At 45.8% G+C, this 19144-nt stretch overlaps 1 protein-coding gene across 1 annotated transcript in view; it reads right to left on the reverse strand.

The window, feature by feature from the left end:
- Positions 1-13871, reverse strand: part of CLNK (cytokine dependent hematopoietic cell linker) — a 192877-nt gene extending 179006 nt beyond the window's left edge. Inside the window, exon 1 of the mRNA XM_089326849.1 lies at positions 1136-13871. The gene's annotated coding sequence lies outside the window, so the exon portion shown is untranslated. The remainder of the gene's footprint in view (positions 1-1135) is intronic.
- Between the last annotated feature and the right edge of the window lie 5273 nt (positions 13872-19144).

The raw sequence follows: 19144 nt of genomic DNA on the forward strand, positions 1-19144 counted from the left end.
CCAGTTGCCTTTCAAGCTTCTCTAGGGCATATTTTATCTGAGGCTCCTCAGAGGATTTCTGAAGCTTTGTCACCTCTCTGGTTGGCCTCCAATTAGCCAGGCCTACCATTATCTACCTGATCTGTGCAATGAATATGCCCTCTGGCTTTGGTGGCCCATGGGGACCCAGTGGAACAGCACCAGGTGGAGATGGTGGTGGGCATGCCACAGGATGGATAGCAAGAGACAGAGAAGTAGCATCAGTGAAGAAATCGTAAAATAGGTAATTGGCAAAGTTCCATCATGCTAATATCTTTAAAATCAGTGTGTCTACTTCGATGAAATGTGTGTCTTTTCTGTCTCATTCCAATTTGTTCTTTGTTCTCTCCAAGAAAAAACCTGGACAAGGCACCTCTTGGCAGATTGCAAGCATCTCATCTCAACTTTCTCTCACTCTTGGGCTTCTCACCTCATGAGGGAAGGATGCCTGCCTGACTCCAAAGGCCAACCTCTGCCACACCAAAGCGAAAGAATCCGCATGAATTCAGAAAACTTAACAATGTTTTTCCACAGGCTCCAGGAGTTAACCTGTCGCCACAATGACCTGCTTTGAATTAGGCTGCCTTTCTAGGGGTCCGTCCTAACGAAGACCAGCCAAGAAAGCCAGCGACCGGCCTGGCCTTTGTATTTCAGTAGCAGTCAGCAGGTCCAAGCTCCAACACACAGAGACTGAAACACTGAGTCTTTCAATTTTTGATGAGTAGGCATCTCAACTTCGTCTCCCAGTAGAATGAAGGGATCTTTAAGACTGGAATTCATGATGCTGGCATTTGTTTTGTCCACCGGGAGTGGTGCAGAAGGTACAGCATCCCATGTTAGAAATACCCTTTTCAAATTTTTTTATTTAAAGGAATAAATTAATATATTAGATTCTCAGGGTCACAGTAAATGCATAAATCGCCACAACAGAATTCTCATATAAATGTGATATTAATACAAATAACAGATTCACTATGGATAATAGATACAGTTCCAAGAATATAATGACCTGTCACCCTTTTTGCTCGGTATGCTCCCCCACCCCCATGATCATCTATGAGAGGGAGATGACTGTGAGAGGGAGGTGACCATGAGGGAGCTGGCCTGCTCAGTTTACCTGAAGCGTGTGGAGGGTGTCCAGGGCTCAGGGCTGAGATGTTCGGCTCCTGTGAGGGTGCTTGCAATGGCATCACTGAGATCTGCAGATGATCTGTGGGCATGGGCTGAGTTGTGCTCGATGCTGAGCAGTGTCGTTTAGCAGGAGCCTCCTCCTGGGTCCGTTTTAGGCTTGGTTTCCTGTGAAAGGCAGCCACAGACCCGGATGGCGGGCGCATGACCCGTGAGCAAGCAGGACTTCCTCTTCTGTTCTTGAGGTGCAATGCAGAAATGAAGCTGTAGGAGACTGCAGTCCTGCACGCGGACACCTTCCAATGTATCTGCTGGACACTGAGTATCTTGTGCTTCCCAAGACCACCAAAGACCCATGGACCAAACTCTTTAGGCATTACAGAGAGAGGCTGGGATGACACAAGCTAGCTCTGAGTCTTGCTGTATTCAGTATTGGGATTTGGGGCAGTTGCTATTTCTTTCTCAATTAGTTTCCACATCTGTTATGGAGGGATGGTAATATTTGCTTTTTAGAACTATTCTGAGAAGTGAAGAGAAACATTGCAAATAAAGGCATCTGACAATGTTGTGCCATATTATTAAGTGCTTAATACAGTAGCCACCCATATCTGCAGAGGATATAGTCCAGACCCCCCAGTGGATGCCTGAAACCAGAGATAGCATCAAACCCCATAATTTAATGCCTTTTCCATCGTCACTAGGCACTTTCCGTGCACCATGGCTGTGATTTTTACTGTGTGAGGAATCACAGCACAACGGCACTCGTTTCTTTTCCCTTCTTCATAATCTCACAGCTAGAAGATTCCTTCATTCATCCTCAGTGTATGTTCTTTTCTTGAGTCCAGAGCTTTTACATTTGCACTTAAAGAAAGTACTTTATGACTTCTCCTTGGCAAATCCAAGTTGCCTACATCACTCTTCTTGTGCTTTGGGGTCACTCAGTAGAATAAGGGTTACTGAGCACAGCAGCCTGATCTCTCATCATCTGTTCATGTGCTAACCAATGGCTGCAAAGTGATTGATGGATGGGGAGCATATATGGCATGGATACACTGGACAACAAAGTGCTTCAGTTCCCAAATGGGATGATGTGAGCTCAGAGTGGTATGCAATTTGGAACTTAAGAGTGACTTCTGGAATTTTTCTGATATTTTTAGATCAAGGAAGCCCATGGGTAACTGAACTTGAGGAAAGCAAAACAGTGGATGGGGTGGGGTTCCTGTGTATTTTAATTTCTTTCTATGATACCCTTGACCCATTTGAGCGTCCAATGTCCCCTTCTGCACACCTTACACATTGGTGTTATATAAATTGATACTAGATCCCAAAATAATCTGCAGCATTACTGAAGATAAATTCAAAGGTAGACATTTATGTTTTCTTGAGTAAATAACTCTGGTTTTGATTTAATGTGTGCCCCAAAGGTAACACTAACATAAGCACTCATCGAATGTTAATTATGGCCAGGCATTGCGCTAAGCAGCTTGCAAGTATTATCCTACTTAATCTTCCTAATTACCATGTGAGGAAAATAATTTTAATCCCATTTTGTAATTGTAAAAACTGAATCCTACAGAGAGCCAAGTAATTTACCCACTTTACCAATTTCCTTTTGCTGTGTTAGGGACTTAAACAACAACCATTCTATATAATCCACTGTTATATGGGTTGCTTGGTCAATCTTTCTGGCCTGGATCTGCTAGGGTTTCCATGAAAAGTACCACACTGAGTTGCTAAAACAACATAAATGTATGGGCTCACTGTCCTGAAGGCCAGCAGTCCAAAATCAAGATGTCAACAGAGCTGGTTCCCTCTGAGGGCTGGTATGGAATGATCTGTTCCAAGCCTCTCTCCTTGGCTGTCTTCACTTCCACATGGTCTTGTCCTTGTGTCTGTGTCCAATTTGTCATTTATAAGGACACGAGTCCTATTGATTAAAGTCTACCTGAATGACCTCTTATGCTTTGATTACCTCTGTCGAATCCTGCCTCTACAAAAGATCACATTCTGAGGTCCTGGGGCTTAGGGTTTTAGCATAATTCAACCTAAAGCAAGGCCTGGTTTTCAGGTTGGAACTGCATTGGTGGGTAGCTGGGTCATCTAAGATTATCATGTTTATATGTCTGCTGATTGTTGGGAAGTCAGTCCGATGTCTCAGTTCTTGTCCACACAGTTTCTTATCAGCAGCAGAGTTTCCTAAGCTCACTTACAAGATGGGCTCAGGCTTCCAGGATAGCAAAAGAGAGAAAGCCCTAACAGGTCAGCCTGCACACAGGTCTCTGCTGAATCCTGTTTGCTAAGGGCCTATGGACTGAGGAAAATCACATGGTTTCTTCTACCCCGAGTGAATGTGGAAGAAGATTACCCAAAGAGTGGATACAGAGAGTGAATTATTGTGGACCTTATTAAAAAATCTAAAACCCATGTTCACATGAAATCAGTGGCTAGACTGTAATGAGAACTTGTTTGTTGATGTGAGAACCCTGCGAGAATTAAAACTAGATTGTAATAATGAGAAAGTAGTTAATAGTATGGGTAATGTTGATATGATTTTTTTATATCTATTCATTATATATTGAATAGTATTATGTCTCAAAAATTCTGCTGCGTACTGAAAAATCTAATGAGGTAAAAGACCTAACCCTTGTCCTCACGGAGCTTTCAGTCTGAAGAAAGTGAAAATAAATTTATGAACTTCACAAATACATAAAGATTACAACTTGTAATGAATGCAGCGAATTAGACCTAATTCAGCCATTTCCCAGACAGTTACTGATCTCCCTTACCTACTTATTTTCTAGCTCTGGACTTGATGGGGGATACAGGGCTGAAGAAGACAGATCTTGTCCCTGCTCTCATGGAGGTTAGAATCTTATGGGGTGGGGAGATATTGAGCAGGAAATAATGAGCAGGATGTTGTATGCTCTGGGACAGGAGTAACGATGGCCCTAAAGTATGTAAGAGGCAGGAATGACTTCCTCAAGGAGGTGATTTGAGAGGTGAGGTCTTTGTGATGAGGTCTTTGCTATACTGAAAGGGGAAAAGAATGGGGGGAGGGGAGAGAGTTGGAGGACAGACAGAAGGGGCCAAAGGGAAAAGACATAGAAGGAAAGAAGGAAGCAGGAGAAAGGAGGAAGCAGGGGAGGAGAGAAGAAGCAGAGGCGGCATCAGGACTGAACTTGAAGAGGTCTTGTGTGAATGCTTGGGTGGGAGAGAAGGCACAGGACACTGAGGAACTTAATGGAGGAAGAGTTACTGTGATGCGGAGAGCAAGGGTTAGCATGGCATGGCAGCTGGAGGGAGAGACTCTGAGGCCAGTCATCCAGCCCCCCTGCCCACATGTTCCTCTTCCATTCTTTCCTCAGTCTTACGTTACTCAGCTAGATTGATGGCTCATGTTCATCTCCCACTTGGTGAGAGATTCACACCGTGTTGATTGATTGATGGGTCCTTGCCTTTTGCCCCGTCTCTTTCATGACTCCCCTGCAACGTCTGCTGGATCCATGGGCCCTGAGTTGCAGTAGGACACACTGCAAAAATCCAGAAATTATTGAGTCTTGACAACTAGTTTTCAGTGACCCAGATGGATCACTGGGAGACTGTCTACCTTTGGGCAGTGGATTGGGTGCCATATGCAACATGCCAATGATGTTCTTTATGAGGATGGACTGTGTTGGGATTAAATTATTCGCCATCACTGGGCCAGACATGTAAGTAACATCAGCTGGCTTGATTTTTCCCAGGCTCTCCTCACAATGCCACTGAGGCAGAGTATGGGGCCACCAGACATATGAGTGATGGATAGATGATGGGTCCCCTCTGTGAATAAGGATGTGTGAGGTATGTAGAGCTGCATGTGTGTCCAAATTAAGACATTTCTTTTAAATTTTTTTCCAGTTTTTATTTTATTAATTTGAAAGTCAGTGAAGCAGAGAAAGAAAGACACAGAAAGAAGAGACAACCTGGGCCAGGTTGAAGACAAGAGCTAAGAACTCAGTCTGAGTCTCCCAGGTAGATGGCAGGTATACAGCTACTTGAGACATCACCTCTGCTCTGAGGGTGTAAATTAGCAGGAAGTTGGAATGAAGAGCAGAGCCAGACTTGAACCCAGGCACTCTGATATGTCCTGTGCACGTCCCACTGCCCCCTCCCCCTGCACAGGACATTTCCATGCTAATGCTTGGTTTATGAGTTTGTGGAGTTTTCATTTTGGGGCTAATTCACTGAAAACAGAAAGTGCTTGGAAAGAACACATGGAAGAATTACAGGAAGAAGGGTGAAAAACAAGAAAAACACAGGGCTTTCAAGGGCCGGTTATGCTCAAGTAGGACCACGGATACAGGGGTGAATGGGAAAGAGAGCTTTCACTGGCTCCTTCATGGGCTGCCTGGAGGCTCAGCCGCGGGGTTGGCAGGCATAGGAGTTAAAATTAGTTAAAATCCTGCCCAGCTCCACAAATTGAAAGACTTGAGGCGAGTTATCTAAACCCGGTTCTCTCCTTTCTCGTCTTTAAAGCTGAATGTGATATAACTCACCTCCCAGCATTAAGTCGATGAAGTGATAAAATTATCCTGCAAATACAAGTAGATAAGAAAATACAGGCACAGCACATATGGTAACAATCTGGAACCAGTTCAAACAGGACATCTTTAAATATGTCTTTGTAATATTGGCTACAATTTTAGTGCGCACAAGGGGAACTGACATTTGAATCTGCAATTTAAAAGCTTTTTTTTTTTTTAAAGATAATCTTTATTTATTTGAAAGGAAGACAAGGAAATAGAGAGAGAGAAAGAGAGAGCAAGACATGCCTGCTGCCATCCCTCCCATCCTCTGGTTTGCGTCCCCACATGCCTGCAACAGCTCAGCCGGGGAAGGCGGAGGGCAGAGCCAGGGAGTGTAATCCACATCTGTGGCGTGAACCTGATTATTGCACCTTCACCACTGCCTCCGAGGGGCTGCATTAGCAGGAAGCAGGAGCTGGATCTGGAAATTGAACCCAAGAACTGTGATGTGGGATGTGGGCGTTTTACTGCTAGGCCTACAGCTTGTTACCTATTTTATTGTTTTTAACCTTATAATTTTGAAACAATCATAGACTCATAGGAGAGGGAAAACCACAGTACTGAGGAGTCCTGTGTAGTAGGTGTCACTGAGTTCCCACCAGAGAAATGGATTTGCTAAGGGTAAATGTTCTGTGCTGTACAGGTCTGATTCTTCATTCACTTCTTCGCTCTGACATGAGGAAGTGTTCAGGGGGAGAGAGAAGATGGCAAAACCTTATCTCAGCTTATCCCTTTCTTACTATTTTCTTTTGCATTTTTTTTTTGAACAAGACAGAGTTAGGTGTTAAAAGAAATCACTGGTTCTGGGACATCCCGACACCATGTGATGTTTGGTTACTTCCTTTTGGCTGCTGCTGGCTGCCAAGTTCAGACTCCTGTCAGACAGCTGTTGGCAGACCGAGGTCAAGGTCTGGGGCTGCACCATGCACTTTACACATCCATACCCCCAAACACGAAAGAGACCGCCCAACACATCACGGAAAGATGTGTTGTTTGCTATGAATTCCTGGTAGAGTGCTGTGTCCTCAACAGCACTCCACATGGGTCCAAATCTGTGTTTTTTTTTTTTTTTTTTTTAAACAAATTCTCGGAGATGTCCTGTGTGGAAGCCTGGGTTAATTAGCAACAGTGTTTCTGATTTCTTACAGTTTGGCACCTGTTCATATTGATGCCTCAGGCAGCGTGACTCTGGGACCCAGAGGAGGACTCAGCTCACTCTCATTGCCCGTTCTCTTCTCAGCTCTCATTCTGGCTCCTTCTGGAAGCACATTGTGAATCTCCCCAGTGAGCTGGGCTCTCACCTTCACATCACCTGACACTTGAAAAGAGTCTCTTTGTGTGAGCTTAAGTCCCGTCTTGTTGAATTTCAGCATGTCTGAAATTCAACGGGGGCTGTGGAGCCAGTTGAGCAGTTTTTGTTTAGGAAAATGTTTATTTATTTTGAAGGAGTTTAAGAGAGAAAGGGAGAGACAGAGAGAGATTGATTTTCCATCCTCTGGTTCACTCCCCAGATGACCAGACTGAAGCCAGGAGCCAGGAGCTTCATCTGGATCTCCCACGTGGGTGGCATGGGCCCAAACACTCTCTGCTTTTCCCAGGCCATTATCAGGGAGTTGGATCAGAAGTGGAGCAGCCTGTACTCAAACTGGCTCCCATATGGGATGCTGGTGTTGCAGGTGGCTGCTTTACCCACTATGCTACAATGCCAGCCCCTCTACACAATAACACAGCTGGCATTCAAATTCAAATGCCTCTCTGGCCAGGATCTTAGGGAGTCCTTGCTCCCTTCCCTGGCCTAGCCATCCTGAACCAAGGATCCCACAGGAGAGAGGAACCTGTGTGGGGTAGATGCAGGGGTCAAAGGGATAACCCACAAGTTGCTGGGAATCATTCTAGACATAAATTGTTCCTGACTTTTGCATTTATTTCCTAACCTCGTTTTGCTGTATTCGTATCTAAGTTCTTGGGAAACTGCAGAGACACAGGTGATAAGGGTTCTTCCCTACAATCCCTGCCTCAGGGTCCTTCGACTCCCCCAATTCTTCAGTCACAAATAGGATGGGGGTTTACCAACTAATAAATATGCATTAATTTCAAATTCATTGCTGGGTTCAGAGCACTTTTCTCCAGAAAGTTTTCAGGAGCTAACATTAATTAAGACCTCAGCTTATGCTGTAGTCATTCCAGGTACTTTGCATAAAGGCACAGTTTAATAGTTATAGTAATACCTCTGTGTTGGTATCATTATTGCTGCTACATGGTTGGAAAAGCAGAATCACGGGTGAGTGTTAGGCCTGGTGTTTAAGATGTCCATGTCCTACCTAGAGTCCCTGGGTTCAATTCTTGTCTCCTGCTCCTGGCTCCAGTTTCCTGCTAATGCAGACTTTATAGGGTAGTCAGGATGGCCCAGGTAATTAGGTTCCTGTCACCTATAATGGGGACCTAGATTCCACAGTGGAGTTCTTGGCTCCCAGCTTTGAGCCTTTTGCCATTGCAGGCATTTGGGAAGTGAACCTACTCTGTCTTTCAAATTAAAAAGAAATTTTAAAAAGAAAAAAAATAGAATCAGAACTGTAACATTCTCACAATACTGGTGCTGGGTTTATTTATCCACCACTGTCTCCCTCTCAGGTCTTGGCACCATGAGGGCTGCATAGCACCTGAGGCTCTGCCTTACCATGGCTACTGTGCTGGTGCAGTGCTAGTGACCTATAAATATGTGGGATACAGTGCAGGGCCATGAAAGAACAATGCAGCATAATGGGCTTGAGAGTGGCCTGGGGTATATAGGGTGGGACTCTATTTAAAGTGATCTCTTTAAATCTATTTAAGTTTGCATCTCTGCATTTCAGCTGAGGTCTGAGTAATGAGAAGGACCTATCCAGGTATAGCTACATAGGGAAGGTATTTCCAAGGAGAGGGAACCCCAAGAGAGGTTCCCAATGGACAGGATGAGCTTCGGGGGGGGGGTATAAATGTCAACATCAGTTATAAACTTTTTGAGGGTAGCTGCAGTAATTTATCATTTTGGAATCCATTGAAATACTAAGGAACCATGTTGCATCATGTAGTGTAGTTAAACTGAATTGCCTATAATCTAAACCTCTTGGTTTTAAATGAGAAAGAATCCTAATGAAAGAATCCTCATGATGAACTGGGGGCAGAACCAAGGCAGAGAACAGGTTCTAGAATCTTAGACCAAATCTCCTTCAGCTCTCTAGCACCATGCTTCATGATTCTGCATTTACATGGCAGCCGCAGTGAACTATGTATCTGAAGCAGAGCCTTGTTTAGAGAAATCTGGCTAGAGATGTGACATCATCCACCAGAAAATAAATCTACTGTGGTTTTTCGCCAAAAACTTTCCCCCGAGGTTAAAAACACTGTAATATTTTTAAACCATGTGGGCAAAACCACTCCTTCTACACGCAGGAGCTGCATCCTTGCCAGGGTCACTAAATTGGCAGGGCAAATGGCCCCACACCATCTGTCCTCACATTCTTTGAATTGAGGTCTGCGAGACAAAATCAGATTAAGGGAAAGGAAAACAGCACGGAACATGGCCGAGCCATCCCTTGTGGGGCTCTGTATCAGCACGTGGGATGAACAGTCTGTAGGTGGGGCAGCAGAGGATTCTCACCACAGGAATGGAGGCCGAGGAGGTCAAAAGTAGTGCCAACACTGGGACTGGACTTTGGCTTTAGGGAAGGACAGGACTTTTAACCTTTCTCTTTCTGCTTTGATTCTTTCTGAGGAAGAAGGAAAAGGAAACCAAAACTGCTTTCCTCTCTTTAAGGTAAATAGAAAAAGTAAGAACTTTTTTGTGTGTAAGTAGAGTCACTTACAAATTTTTTTTTTTTTTTTTTTTTTTTTTTGCCAGGCAGAGTTAGACAGTGAGAGAGAGAGACAGAGTTATAGACAGTGAGAGACAGAGAGAAAGGTCTTCCTTCCATTGGTTCACTCCACAAATGGCTGCTACGGCCGGCGCTGTTCCAATCTGAAACCAGGAGCCAGGTGCTTCCTCCTGGTCTCCCATGCGGGTGCAGGGCCCAAGCACTTGGGCCATCCTCCACTGCCCTTCTGGGCCACAGCAGAGAGCTGGACTGGATAGAGGAGCAACCGGGACTATTACCCGAGGTGCCGGCGCCGCAGGTGGAGGATTAGCCAAGTGAGCCACGGCGCCGGCCTGGCATAACTTTTGAGACTCAAATATGTTAGCTGATCATTCTTGCCTGGCCCCTGCAGCAGTGCAACACTGAGCAAGGACAACCACTGGTCTTGACCCTTCAGATCCCTTGTCCTTGCACTATTACATTTCCCTCTTTCAAAGGAGGAGACAGTGAAGTTGAAAGTCAGTACTGGGCTTACAGACAGCAGTGGGTGATCCTGTGACCCAGATTCTGATGCTGGAGTCCTTCAGACTGCTTGCTGCTTGCTGCTGCCCTTCTATGGGAAACAGTCTGCAATTCTGGGGTTGTTAAGAGACAGGACGGGTGTGTCACCCCTGTAATCATATTTGCACATCAGAAACCCTAAAGATGTTTTATAGCAGACAGGTTATGGCTAGGATCTCAGGAAGATGCTTAAAAAATGTGCAGTGTGTAGAACAGAATTCTAAGGAACTATAAGGAAAGAACAAGGCTATGTATTGAAATGCATACTGCACAAGGGAGAGAATGTGTCTATCCTGAAATCTACCAAGTAGGAAATCCTCAGGAACATAGTAGGTGTCCAGTGAATATTAACACAGGAATGATTGTTGGGGTCTTAAGCCTGAGACTGGCCCCTGACCAGCAGGGAACAGTACAAGCACTCCCCAATAAGGCAAACGGGAAAGGTAAGGTTGATGGGTGAGTTCTGTCGAAGCAGGAACTACTTTATTGAGGAATTGTGCAGGCTTATAAGGCTTACAAAAGACATGCGCAGTAGGGGAGCCAATCATCGAAAAGGTCATGCAGGCGTGGGTGGACCACGCACAGGGGCATCTTAAGCAAAGTATAGGGATCATGCACTGTCCACGTGTCTAGAACCAAAGCAGACCTATCCCTGCCAGTGGGCCGATCTTACATGGCTTAACTGCAGCAGCCGCAGACACACCCCTCGAACATCCACCAGGTGCCATATTGTAATGGAGGTTTTAGGCAATGCCCAGTAAATGATATCCCCACCCTCCACCCCCCATTCTAAGGCCTGGGCTTTCTCTGTGTGGTTCATACCATTTCTAGCTCTTGGAACAGTGCTTGTTCAGCTTTGTAGATGGCAGATGGGAAAGAAAAAATTAGACTTCTCAACTAATGCCAGGTCTTAGATGAAGGTCTATACTGAAAGATTGCCTGCTAGAGATTGAATGCTTATTGTCATCAGTTAATCAGGGGACACGACTTTCATCACAGGTGTGTGAAAGCCTATGGAACAGAATTTCATTTGGGAAGTGGCATCAGTTCTGAGGCATTGGGGAAGCTGAAACTGTTGGGGTTTGAAACACTGCTGCTTTATTTGGTTATCTTTGAGCCTGGCACATCATAACAATGGGCGTCAAAGGGATGAGAATGTGTGGAAGCAAAGTGATAACGACTCTGATGGTGTTGATGGGGAAGAAAAACTCAGGAGCAAAATCTGGGCATAATTAAGGCTGGGTTTTCTGATGATTTTTTTTTTTTTTTGAGCCTGTTATTAATTGACTTAACTCTCAGAATGATACAATGACATCCAAAACCCCAGTTGAACAGAATGTGACCTTATTTGGAAAAAGGGTCATTGCAGATGAGGTTGTTAGGGTGGGTCCTCCTGAAGATGGCTGCTGTCCTTGTAAGAAAGAATTCCCGGGGAGAACGCCATGTGAAGCCACAGAGGCCCAGAGGACTAGGCAGCAACAGATGGAGGCTGGGACCGGATCAGGCTTCACAAGCCAGGAAATGAATGACTACAAAGCTGAAAGTGGTGAGGAAAGATCCCACCATGGAGGTGCCAGGGAGAGCACCTTGGTGTCAGACTCCTATTTCAGGCACTTGGAGAATAGATCTCTGTTGCTGACAGTCACCCTGTCTGCTGCACCTGTTGTAGTATCCTGAGGACATTGATGCAGAGCTATGCATTTGCAACTCAGAAACACCATTACTTTGAAAATCCCTGTAAACAAAACCTTTAACAGCAAAAGACTATAGCTCTTTAATTCCATACCACGTTTTTCCTTATTGAGACAGTTGTTGGGTGCTAGCACTGTGGCATAGAAGGTTAAGCTTCTGCCTGCAGTACTGACATCCCATATGGACACCAGTTTGAGTCTTGGCTCCTCCACTTCTGATCCAGCTCCCTGCTAATTCTCCTGGGAATGCAACAGAAGATGGATCAAGTACTTGGGCCCCTGCACCCATATGGGAGACCTGGAAGAATCTCCTGGATCCTGGCTTCTATCTTGTCCAGTCCTCGCTAATGTGGTCATTTGGCAAGTGTACCAGTGGATGGAAGATCTCTCTCTGTGACTCTCCCCCCCCGCCCCGTAATTCTGCCTTTCAAATAAATAATAAATCTGTAAAGAAAGAGACCGTTGTTGTGATTTAAATATTTTGAGATTTCTTAGGGATAAAGACATCATAGACCATAACCATGTGTTACAGAGCAGGGAGACCATGGTTTGAAACCTTACTGCTCTGTGGATCAGTTTCTCAGACTAGCACTCATCATTGTCTAAATAGCACTTGAGAAAGCCCAGTCAAGTACTCTAGGCTTTTCTACACGGAGACTAGTATCTCTCCCCAGCGTGGTCCTGCAACTTCTGCAGCTTTTGCCATTGGTTACCACAGAAGTGAGGCAACCATTCTTAAAGCCCCGTCAACAACTTATCCGCCTATGCCCTATAATTGCCTTTTCAGCAGCATAAATACCAACAATCTCATGAAAGCCAAGTATAAACTCTTTTTTGCTGATTCATACTAGATTCCCAAATTCTCCTTGTTTTCTATCCCACCAGGTAGGACCAAGGCTCTCGCTTATCATTTCCATCTTTGGACTCACCTTGGGTCAGAGGCGAGGAGCCAGGAGCCTCACGTGAGCTGCTTTGGTCTTGTGGGATCACACTGCCACCACTTCCCTGGGTGATGTCACCCCCATTGAGAAGGAGGGAGCTTTAAGCTATGAGAGCTTGTGTTACAAAACCAGAAAGCCTCTGAGTCTGAGCTTGAGCTAACACCTGCCTCCCCCATCCCCCCTCTCCTTCAGTATTCAACTTTCTGGCCTGTTCTGTGCTCTCTTCCCTGCAAGTTCATGGTGGCCTTGTAGGGCTTTCTGGATCTAACGATGACAAGGAAAGAGGTGAAAAGGGGGCATACATCCTCTTCCTCTGATTTGCAGCTCAGGGCTTGTTTCCTTCTGCCCCCAGTCTGGTCCAGGTCAGTTTTCCAAGTGTGATTCTCCAGTCTGTTTTCTCCAAAAGAGAGATGAGCATGGGAAAGAGAGGAGAGGAGCTTCCAGCTCATCATTTCATTAGTCAAACAAAAGAGAGTTCAATTCCCCTGATATGTCTTTGAAAACCCCATTTTATCCTTGTCTGCAAGTGGAGACGATCCAACATGGGAAGTGAGATACACAGCAGACCCATAGAATGGCAGATGTCCTAAACAACACTCTGGCCTCGGAATCAGCCCTTAAGGCATGCGGATCCGGCTGAAAAGCCCATGAGAGTATTTCAGGCATGGAAAGCCAAGACACTCTGGTGGAAAAAAAAAAAAAAAACCTAAATGAAAGATCTCCGCGAGTGAGATCCCAGTGGAAAGAACAGGTCATCAACGAAGGAGGTACCTTTCTCTGAAGGGAGGAGAGAACTTCCACTTTGACCATGGCCTTGTCTAAATATGATCAGAGTTGGTGAACTCAGGGGGCTTCCATAGTCTTGGCAGCTCATGACAAGAGCCTAGGGTGATTACTGATGCCATAAACAAGAGTGTCAAATTGTTAAGTCAACAACAGGAGTCACTGTGCACTTACTCCTCATGGAGGATCTCTGTCCTTAGTGTGCTGTACATTGTATTTAATGCTATAACTAGTACTCAAACAGTATTCTTCACTTTATGTTTCTGTGTGGGAGCAAACTGTTGAAATCTTTACTTAATGTATGCTAAACTGATCTTCTGTATATAAAGAGAATCGAAAAAGAATCTTGATGTGAATGGAAGGGGAGAGGGAGTGGGAAAGGGGAGGGTTGCGGGTGGGAGGGAAGTTATGGGGTGGGGGAGCCATTGTAATCCATAAACTGTACTTTGGAAATTTATATTCATTAAATAAAAGTTAAAAAAAAGAAAAGTGCCAATCACACACAAAAAAAAAATCTAAACAGGGGTATATCAGCTGGGATTTTTGAGCTACCACTGGTCCTCTTGGGCTTGTTGTTCTTTGTCCCTTGGCCATCTGTTTAGACTCAGCTACTTCACATCGACTTTACAGCCCGATTCTACTCCTGGAGCCTGGAACCTCCAGCACAGGGCAGCCAGCTGTCATGGGGCTATGAGATGCTGCAGGATTTGGCTTGAGGCCCATGCAGAAACCGTCTGGGAGCTTGTGGGCTTGATTCTGTGGGCTTGATTCTGACGATGGAGATTTCAGTTACCGCCCCTTGTACTCCAGAGGGGTTCCCCAGAGCACCTGTGGCTTGTGAGGATGTAGGAAGACAGCACCACGAGGGGGGAAGGTGGAGTAATTACTTGGGCAGGATGCAACGTGCCAGCCAGCCCAGTTCCATATCCTTGTGTTGGCCCACTTGCCTTCCTTCCAGCTTCCTAAGTATTGCACTTTGTAAAAAAGTAGCCAGTATTATGCTAGCGTCTTCTGGGGAGCCAAGGTTAAGAAACCTCTTCCTGCGATTGGGTTTGTGGTGTTTTCTCTGATCGCTTGGACACTTGTTAAAAATACAGATTCCGGCCGGCGCCACGGCTCAGTAGGCTAATCCTCCGCCTTGCGGCGCCGGCACACCAGGTTCTAGTCCCAGTCGGGGCGCTGGATTCTGTCCCGGTTGCCCCTCTTCCAGGCCAGCTCTCTGCTGTGGCCAGGGAGTGCAGTGGAGGATGGCCCAAGTCGCTTGGGTCGTGCACCCCATGGGAGACCAGGAGAAGCATCTGGCTCCTGCCATCGGATCAGCGCAGTGCGCCGGCCATGGCGGCCATTGGAGGGTGAACTAACGGCAAAGGAAGACCTTTCTCTCTGTCTCTCTCTCTCACTGTCCACTCTGCCTGTCAAAAAAAAAAAAAAAAAAAAAAACAGATTCCAAGGCCCCATCCCAGACCAAAGATCAGAATCTTTGGTTCAGACACAGGATCATGTTACGTACATTGCAGTCTCAGGACCAGTGTTCCAGTCTAGGGAGGACTGAGGGAGAAAGGCAGGGCATGAGATCAACACTTGGCATCCTATTTGCCTGGGACAGGAGAACAAACATACGAGAAACACACACACATACACACACGTGCACGCGCGCGAACACACACATATAAGGGATATTCCAAAAGTTCAGGAAAAAAGAAAATCTGTATTCTGAAAAAAACTATGCATAGCTTTTACATTTTTTTGCACCAGAATAATCTTATTTTTAAATTACATTTCCATCAACTTTCTGAAGTACCATTGTGTGTGGGTGTGTGTATCCTGTTGTCTCTTGTTTAGCAGGAGAACCCTAATACCCTCCTGTCATAAAGCATTTGCATTTCAGTGGAGATCAGAAAAAAATCAGATTTGGTGAAACAAAGAATGGCTAGTTAAGGAATTTAAGTCATAATAGGGTGGAGGTGAAGGTGCTGACTTTCAGAGTAAAGTAGTTGAAAATTGTAGTGAGGATTAAATGGGGCAGTCTACACAATGCATTCAACTTTGTAAATATTCAGCAAATATCTGGGATTGATATAATTATTCTGCAAGAAACCAAGGGTCATTTTGGTCAAGACCAGAAATTGCTGGTTTGTGAAACCTGAACTGGAAGCAAAGCCTTTCTAATGCCAAAGCTAAATAAATGTCCAGGTGGCTTTTCAGAGATCCTGCGATTATCCATTGCTTTGCACAGCAGACTTTGGCTGGGCTCCTGTCATACATTCACAGAGCTTCACAGCTCTGAAAAATTTAACACTCATTGCCTCATTCCAATCTCGGAACTCGGCTTGTGATGCAGGCGCTATTTTTCAATATTACAGATAAGGCAGATAAGGAAGCTGGAGCCACGAGAAGTGGAGTGGTTTGTTATGTGCAGCTCAAAGGGAGGCCATGCTGGAGCACAAACCTCCCGACCCCTTCGTGCAATGGGTGGCTCTCAAAGTTTAGACTCCTAAGTGAGCCAGTAAGAAAAGCAGCATGGGTAGGGAAAATTTCCTGCAAAAATTCCTATTCCTGTCTTTCATAAAGTGGAGCAAATACGGTTGTGTATAAACAACGACAAACTGTAATAGACAAGTGCCATTGTGGAATATCTATAATGACAGGCATAATTACACAGAAGCTTTGTACTGAGAAATAAAAGCATTCAACTGTTTTATTGCTTGAAACATTTCTGCAAATTGTGGTGATTGCAACTCACTGGGAAGTGGAGATCCCCTTCTAACTGCGGGGAAGGTCTCACCAGCTCCAACTTTGCTGCTCAAAGTTTCTCTAAGCCCTAGTTAATTCTTCCATTGTTTTATTAAGATGGCCATGGAGCTATAACTATGCAATTTTCCTGGTCATGAGTAAGATATATTTTATTTTGTTTCTTTGTCAATATTTTGACGAGGGAGTGATAATAAGCATGCTACAGAGTTTTCAAGCAGACAGTGTCTTATTTCAGGCATGGTTGCATCTATTGCCCCTGGACATAAACTGAGAGCCCCTCCTTAAACATCCCTCCCTGGCCTGTCACTTAGCCAATGTGCTTGAATGTCCTGTACAGTAGTGGGTGTCCTGGTCCCTTTGCACCAGGCTGAGTGTATGAGGACACAGCTGAGACCCAGCTGCTCCTGCAGACTTCATGGAACTCCTAGTCCAGGCCATATCCTGTGCTAGATGCTAGAAGGGGAAAGAAACTACAAACCCTGATGTCCAAGGGCTTGGTGTAAGGTCAAAACTGAAAATAACTACGCAAGGTAGGTGAAGACCTGCAGCAAGGAGGAGACAGGCTGAGTGGGTAGTGGGTAGGGGGACAGAAGCCAAGGGGCAGAGCATCCTTGTAGGCAGGGAGAAGAGACAGCCTGAGACAAACTTGGGACTATGAGGGAAGCAGACTTAGAAATAATGTACCACACAGGTGAGTGGTGGAAACAGGGCTTCTCAGGACTAGGATCCGGTAAGGGATGGGCAAAAACACCTGAGAACGAACAGGAAGGAGGAGGAACATGGCCCTGTGTTGGATGTTTCAGGCTGGCAGAGCTTGGGAGATCTTCATGGAGTGGACACGGTCCGGCCCTGGACTAGACAGAGAGAGAGGCAGAAATCTTGTTAGAAGTGGCCTCTGGGGCTTCTTCCAGCTGTGTGCACAGAATGATGCTGCAACAACTGACTCCTTCTCAAGGAAGGGGGTTCAGATGAGGGCATTTGACAGCCGAGGTCCCCGGGTCACTGCCTACGCACCACTGCTTCTTGGGTAGGAGTCCGGAATTCTATCTCTAGCCACGCTTCACTCCTCAGGAGTGGAAGTTACCAGCTTTGATGGAATGATTATTTAGAAGATGACTACAATAGTGCTAGGAACTTAGAAATGTCTGCTAAATAAGTTAAATGAAGAGTTGAGCCCCTTCTGGAAGGCAACTGAGCTCTTCCTTCCCACGTGATCTGTGCTGGTGTTGGGCAAAGGAGCAGAGAGAGAAACCCATGGGGTCCCAGCGCCCTAGAAATGGCCCAGGGAGAAGGTGAGATGGACCACCCCAAGGCAGAGAGGGGCTTTGCAGAGGGAAATTCACTGATGAGTGTCCAGTCATACATAGAGCAGAATACAGCCCACAGGAAAGTCAAGATAAAGACAGAGAGTGATTTATTGATTTGATGTCTACTTGAAGGATGAGAGCAGGGGTGTGCTTTGTGAGATCTCAATGACAGTGGCCCAAATGGGTACCTTTCAGCTTTGGGTTCAGCTTTGAACTTGTAGCCAAAGGCAGTAACTATACTATTGGCTCATACCCCCAAAATGGCCTCATTCCCTTCCATGAAAACATCACTTATTAAGCATCTACTGTGTGCCCAGTTCCACAAACCAGGTGGAGGGGAACAGAGCATGAACCCAGCAGACAAGGTCCATGGGAGAGACCTGTCTTTAGGTGTTTGTTAAATGCCTAGCAGGGTCTGTCTGCATCCATTGCTAGGCACACTCCTGTGTCTTGTCTGAGGGCCCCTTGCTTCCTGGGCTTCTGCATTCCTTAGCACAACTGACTGAGATGGATGCAGGATGGAGCTCACTCCCAAATTCGATTGCCAGCTCCCGGAGTGGGAGTGGGAGGGAGATCTCAGCACCTGGTGCAGAGATGCAGACAGAATGCTTGCTGCAGTTTCAGCGAGTGCCCTGGAGAAACAGAGCAGTGCTTTCTGAGACTTTGTGAATAGGGGTGGTCTTACTGAAAATGAGGGGAGTGGCCGGGGAAGGCCCTTAGGAGGAAATAACAGCTGACAGGAGACTTGCAGGGAGGATGGGAGGGGACTATGAAGAGAGGAGGAGAAAATTGCAGGGGCAGGTGAGAGGGGAGAGCTGGGAGGAGGGTGGGCAGGACCCTATGTGTGAATGGTGTTAGCTGCATCCCATCTCTCTCCTGTAGGGCTTTCCTTTAAGCTTCTGTGAAATGCCATTTCAGGAAATTATGTTTTCTGTTTGTAAAATGACTCATGTGAAAGAACTCTTTTGTTGTCATTGGCATTAAAAATTTCAGAATAAAATAACTTGGAACCACTTTTATTTTCATACTTGTTTTTTTTTTTTTCTTTTCATATGAAATTATGGGACTCCAAATGTGATTTTCCTTAAACCATTTTTAAAATGCATTTTTCCTTGCTGGCTGATGCCAGCTGCCTGTGGATGATGCTGCCTGCAGCCCCCTCCCTCCCTCCCTCTCCCGGATCAACTGTAGGCTAGAGGAGACCCATGTCTGCTCCTCTGGGCTGGGCATGGAGGGGCTGCAGCCAGTGCTCTTGGTTCCAGGGCATTACACCTCTGCCTGGGCAGCTGGTGCTGACGGAGCCTTTGTGCCCTCAGGGTCATAGCATTGAGCCTCCCTGTGCCCCACACTCCAGGCATTTTGCTTTCAGCTGTGGGATTCTGGGAGAGTTAACAAGCCTCTGAAGCCCAGAGCCCTGGGCTGGGAGGAATCCAGGACAGCGATGTATAAGATGTCTGGTCAAATGCCTGCCACTCTGAGGTTTGTGGAACACACGAACCAAAGTAAACCTGGTCTCGGCCAGCTTCACCTCTTCATCCCTTATATTCAGTCCTTGATATGTTC

This window comes from Oryctolagus cuniculus, chromosome 2, assembly GCF_051225735.1.
Source record: "Oryctolagus cuniculus isolate XC-2025 breed Fujian yellow rabbit chromosome 2, ASM5122573v1, whole genome shotgun sequence".
Lineage (NCBI taxonomy): Eukaryota > Metazoa > Chordata > Mammalia > Lagomorpha > Leporidae > Oryctolagus > Oryctolagus cuniculus.